The 5,166-nt window shown below is 29.5% G+C and overlaps 1 non-coding gene across 1 annotated transcript; it reads left to right on the top strand.

Moving 5' to 3' along the window:
• Window positions 1–4,828: 4,828 nt before the first annotated feature.
• LOC140894004 (small nucleolar RNA R71) lies at window positions 4,829–4,939 on the top strand. Its single transcript, XR_012153560.1, has one exon. It is a non-coding gene; the product is annotated as a small nucleolar RNA R71 (small nucleolar RNA).
• The last annotated feature ends 227 nt before the right edge of the window (window positions 4,940–5,166 follow it).

Genomic DNA, 5,166 nt, shown 5'->3' with positions numbered 1-5,166 from the left:
TTTTTTTTTTGATCAGTTATTGTGGGAAACCAATTTAACCGACTGTAAGAGCCACGGAGTACCGTTATCCGCCACTTAACCGGGAAGTGTCCTAATTTCTGCAAAAATAAAATAAAAATATAAGTAACAATTAAGTTGGATCATATAAAGGCATAAACTCTTCATTAAGAACTTCATTTTCTATAAACGGTTTAAGTCTTTGCCCATTAACTTTAAATACATTATTATTTTTAGGATTTTCAACATCAACAGCACCATTAGGATAGACAAATTTAACAATAAATGGTCCAGACCATCGCGATCTAAGTTTTCCTGGAAACAAATGCAAGCGAGAATTATAAAGTAAAACTTTTTGTCCGATTTCAAAAGATTTTCTCATAATATTTTTATCATGAAATGCTTTTGTTTTATCTTTATAAATCTTTGCATTTTCATATGCATCATTTCTTAATTCTTCTAGTTCATTTAATTGCAATTTTCTTGATTTAGATGCATCATCTAAATTAGTATTAAATGCTTTAATTGCCCAATAAGCTTTATGTTCAATTTCAACAGGTAAATGACAATGCTTTCCAAAAACTAATCTATATGGTGACATCCCCAATGATGTTTTAAATGCAGTTCTATATGCCCATAATGCATCACTTAATCTTAAAGACCAATCTTTTCGATTTGGATTGACTGTTTTTTCCAAAATTTGTTTTATTTCTCTATTTGCAAGTTCAACCTGACCATTCGTTTGAGGGTGATATGGAGTAGAAACTTTATGTGTAATACCATATTTTCTTAACAACGAAGAAAATGATTTATTTATAAAATGACTTCCCCCATCACTTATTATAGCTCTAGGTATTCCAAATCGACTAAAAATATTTTCTTTCAAAAATTTTATCACAACTTTATGATCATTAGTTCTACATGCAATTGCTTCAATCCATTTTGAAACATAATCGACAGCTACTAAAATATAAGTGAATCCAAAAGATAATGGAAATGGACCCATAAAATCTATTCTCCAACTGTCAAATATTTCAATAATCATGATTGGATTTAAAGGCATCATGTTTCGTTTTGAAATTGAACCCATTTTCTGACAATTTTCACAAGATTTGCAAAATGAATGTGTATCTTTGAATAAAGAAGGCCAATAAAATCCACATTGAAAGATTTTTGCAGCTGTTTTCTTTGACGAAAAATGACCTCCACATGCCTCAGAATGACAAAATTTAATGACACTACTTACCTCATTGTCGGGTATGCATCGTCGAAAAATTTGATCAGGACAATACTTAAACAAATAAGGATCATCCCAATAAAATTTTTTGACCTCTTTCAAGAATTTATTTTTATCTTGTGAACTCCAATGAGAAGGCATTTTATTTGTCACAAGAAAATTTACAATATTAGCAAACCAAGGCATAGTAGTAGCATAAAATAGTTGATCATCCGGAAAATTTTCATTTATTGGTATTTCATTTTGAGATGATTCAGAAATTATTCTTGATAAATGATCGGCTACTACATTTTCTTTTCCTTTTTTATCTTTTATTACAAGATCAAATTCTTGTAACAACAAAATCCATCTTATTAATCTCGGCTTAGCATCTTGTTTATTTGATAAATATTTTATGGCAGAATGATCAGTGTAAATAATAGTAGTAGAACCAATTAAATAGGATCGAAATTTATCTAATGCAAACACTACTGAAAGTAATTCTTTTTCAGTTGTTGAATAATTGATTTGAGCACTATTTAAGGTTCTACTTGCATAATAGATCACATAAGGTTTACCTTCTTTTCTTTGTCCTAACACGGCTCCTACAGCATAATCACTTGCATCACACATTAATTCAAATGGTAAAGACCAATCAGGAGGTTGTAAAATAGGTGATGTAGTTAAAAGATTAATTATTTTTTTAAAAGCAGTTTCACATTCTTGAGTCCATTCAAATTGTGCATCTTTTGTTAAAAGATTTGAAATTGGTTTCGATATTATACTAAAATTTTTTATAAATCTTCTATAAAATCCCGCATGACCCAAAAATGATCGAATTTCTTTGATCGTGTTTGGTGATGGTAGATTAGCAATAACATCAACCTTAGCTTTATCAACTTCAATTCCTTTTTCAGATATGACATGCCCTAACACAATTCCGGATTTAACCATGTAGTGACATTTTTCCCAATTTAAAACAAGATTTTTTTCTTCACATCTTTTTAAAACTTCTTCCAAATTTTTAAGACAGTTTTCAAATGAGCTTCCAAAAACAGTTATATCATCCATAAAAACTTCCACAAATTCTTCAATCATGTCACTAAAAATACTTAGCATGCATCTTTGAAAAGTAGCCGGGGCATTACATAAACCAAATGGCATTCTTTTAAAAGCAAAAGTTTCGAACGGACAAGTGAAAGTAGTTTTTTCTTGATCTTCTAATGATATTGGTATTTGATAATACCCCGAATACCCATCAAGAAAACAATAATAAGGATTACCTGCCACTTTCTCTAAAATTTGATCTAAAAATGGTAACGGAAAGTGATCTTTTCTAGTTGCATCATTTAATTTTCTATAATCAATGCACATACGCCAACTAGATGGAATCCTAGCTTGTAATAATTCTCCCTTTTCATTTTTTATAACAGTGATGCCTGATTTTTTTGGTACTACTTGTGTTGGACTTACCCATTTACTATCCGAGATTGGATAAATAATTCCGGCATCTAATAGTGTTTTAAAACTTCATTTTTAACAACTTCTTTCATGTGTGGATTTAATCTTCTTTGTGGTTGTTGATATGTTTTAGCATTTTCTTCCAAGTGAATTCTATGTGTGCAGATTAAAGGATTTATACCTTTTATATCTTGCAAAGTCCATCCAATTGCATTTTTGTGTTTTTTAAGTAGTGTTATTACATCTTCTTCTTGTTTTGGTAAGAGGGTAGAAGATATTACAATAGGATATGTTTGATTTTCACCAAGAAAAGCATATTTTAGTTCTATTGGCAAGGGTTTTAATTCAAGTTTTGGATGATCATTTTCTTTTACTTCTTCAAGTTCATTAATTTCTTCAAATAACTTTGATTTAAAAACATTTTTTGAATCAAAACTTTCCACTAAACAAACTTCAGATTGTTGATTTAAGTTTTCTTGGTGTATATTTTCTTCCACAATTGTTTCTATTGCATTATCATCTTCATCTTCATTAATACTTGGTTGTTTACATAAATTGAACACATTAAGTTCTAAAGTCATATTTCCAAAAGACAATTTCATTATTCCATTTCGACAATTAATTAGAGCATTTGAAGTTGCTAGAAATGGACGTCCCAATATTACTGGAATTTCGTTATGTACTTCTATTGGTTGTGTATCCAAGACAATAAAATCCACAGGATATATGAATTTATCGACTTGAACTAACACATCTTCTACGATACCTCTAGGTATTTTGATTGACCTATCGGCTAGTAAAAGAGTGACAGATGTAGGTTTTAAATCTCCCAACTTAAGCTTTTCATAAACTGAATAAGGAATTAAATTCACACTTGCTCCCAAATCTAACAAAGCTTTTTTAATTTTATTTTTTCCAATAATACATGAAATTGTTGGACAACCGGGATCTTTATATTTCAAGGTAGAATTATTTTGAATAATAGAGCTTACTTGCTCCGTTAAGAATGCTTTCTTCTTTACATGCAATTGTCTTTTCACAGTACATAAATCTTTTAAAAACTTTGCATAAGAAGGCACTTGTTTAATAGCATCTAATAATGGAATATTTATTTTTACTTGTTTAAAAACTTCATAAATATCAGAATCATTTTTTTGTTTTTTATTATTTACTAATGCATGAGGAAAAGGAACATGTTTATTTATTTTATCATCAATTTTCTTATTTTTAGGACTCAAAGCATCATCTTTCTCAAAAGTATCAGGATTTGAATCCTTACTCTTTGAGTTTAATTGATCTTTGTTTTCATCACTATATGGATCATTAACTATTTTACCACTTCTAAGAGTAATAACAGATTTTACTTGATCAAATTTTTCTTGATTTTGATTTTTAGGATTAGGTTGTGGTTGAGATGGAAATTTTCCTTTTTCATGAATATTAAGTGCAGATGCAAATTTTGCAAGAGTTTCTTTCAAATCATTCATAGATTGAATGTTTTGAATATTGATAGACTCTTGCTTTTGAATGTATGCATGAATTTCATCTTCAAAATTTTTTCTTGGAGGTGGAATATAAGGAGCATAACCTTGATGATTTTGGTTATTTTGAAGAGGTTGTTGTGAAGGTTGTGCATTATTATCGTTCCTCCAACTAAAATTGGGATGATTTCTCCAACCAGGATTGTATGTTTGTGAAAAAGGATCTAATGTTGGTTTTTTAAAATTGTTAACATAATTGGCTTGTTCATGGAGACATTCTTTAAATGAAGGCAAAGTAGGACAATTTTTTGTAAGATGATCATGTGTGTCACATATATGACAAACAATTTCTTGAACACTTTTTAATTGATCACTCTTTTTCATTTCTAATGACTCGATTTTTCTTGCTAAAGATGCAAGTTTAGCTTGAACATCTACATCATCTTTAAGATGATAAATACCACCCCCATTTGTTGAATTATTGGTTTTACTTGGTGGTTCAATTGAGCCTATATTATCCCAATTTTGAGCATTTTCTGCTAATGACTCCAAATATTCCATAGCTTCATTTGGGTTTTTATCTTCAAAAGTTCCATTACACATGAATTCTATCATTTGCCTATCTTTAGGTATTAAACCTTCATAAAAGTGAGAAATTATTCTCCATATTTCAAAACCATGATGTGGGCATGTATTAAGTAACTCTTTATATCTATCCCAACATTGATAAAATGTTTCACCTTGTTTTTGAGAAAAAGTTGTAATTTGTCTTTTAAAAGAGTTTGTTCTATGGGAAGGAAAAAACTTTTTTAGAAATTGTTGTTGCATTTCTTCCCATGATCTTATTGAACTTGATCTCAAATTTTGCAACCATGTTTTAGCTTTATCTTTTAAGGAAAAAGGGAAAAGCTTTAATCGAACAGTATCCATGCTACAATTTTGATCATTATAAGTGTTGCAAACCTCCTCAAATTCTCTTAAATGCAAATATGGATTTTCAGAATCTAAGCC

The sequence above is a fragment of the Henckelia pumila genome, chromosome 3 (genome assembly GCF_033568475.1).
Source record: "Henckelia pumila isolate YLH828 chromosome 3, ASM3356847v2, whole genome shotgun sequence".
Taxonomy (NCBI): Eukaryota; Viridiplantae; Streptophyta; class Magnoliopsida; order Lamiales; family Gesneriaceae; genus Henckelia; species Henckelia pumila.
The sequence above is the reverse complement of the archived record's forward strand: the minus strand, read 5'-3'. Positions and strand labels throughout refer to the sequence as shown.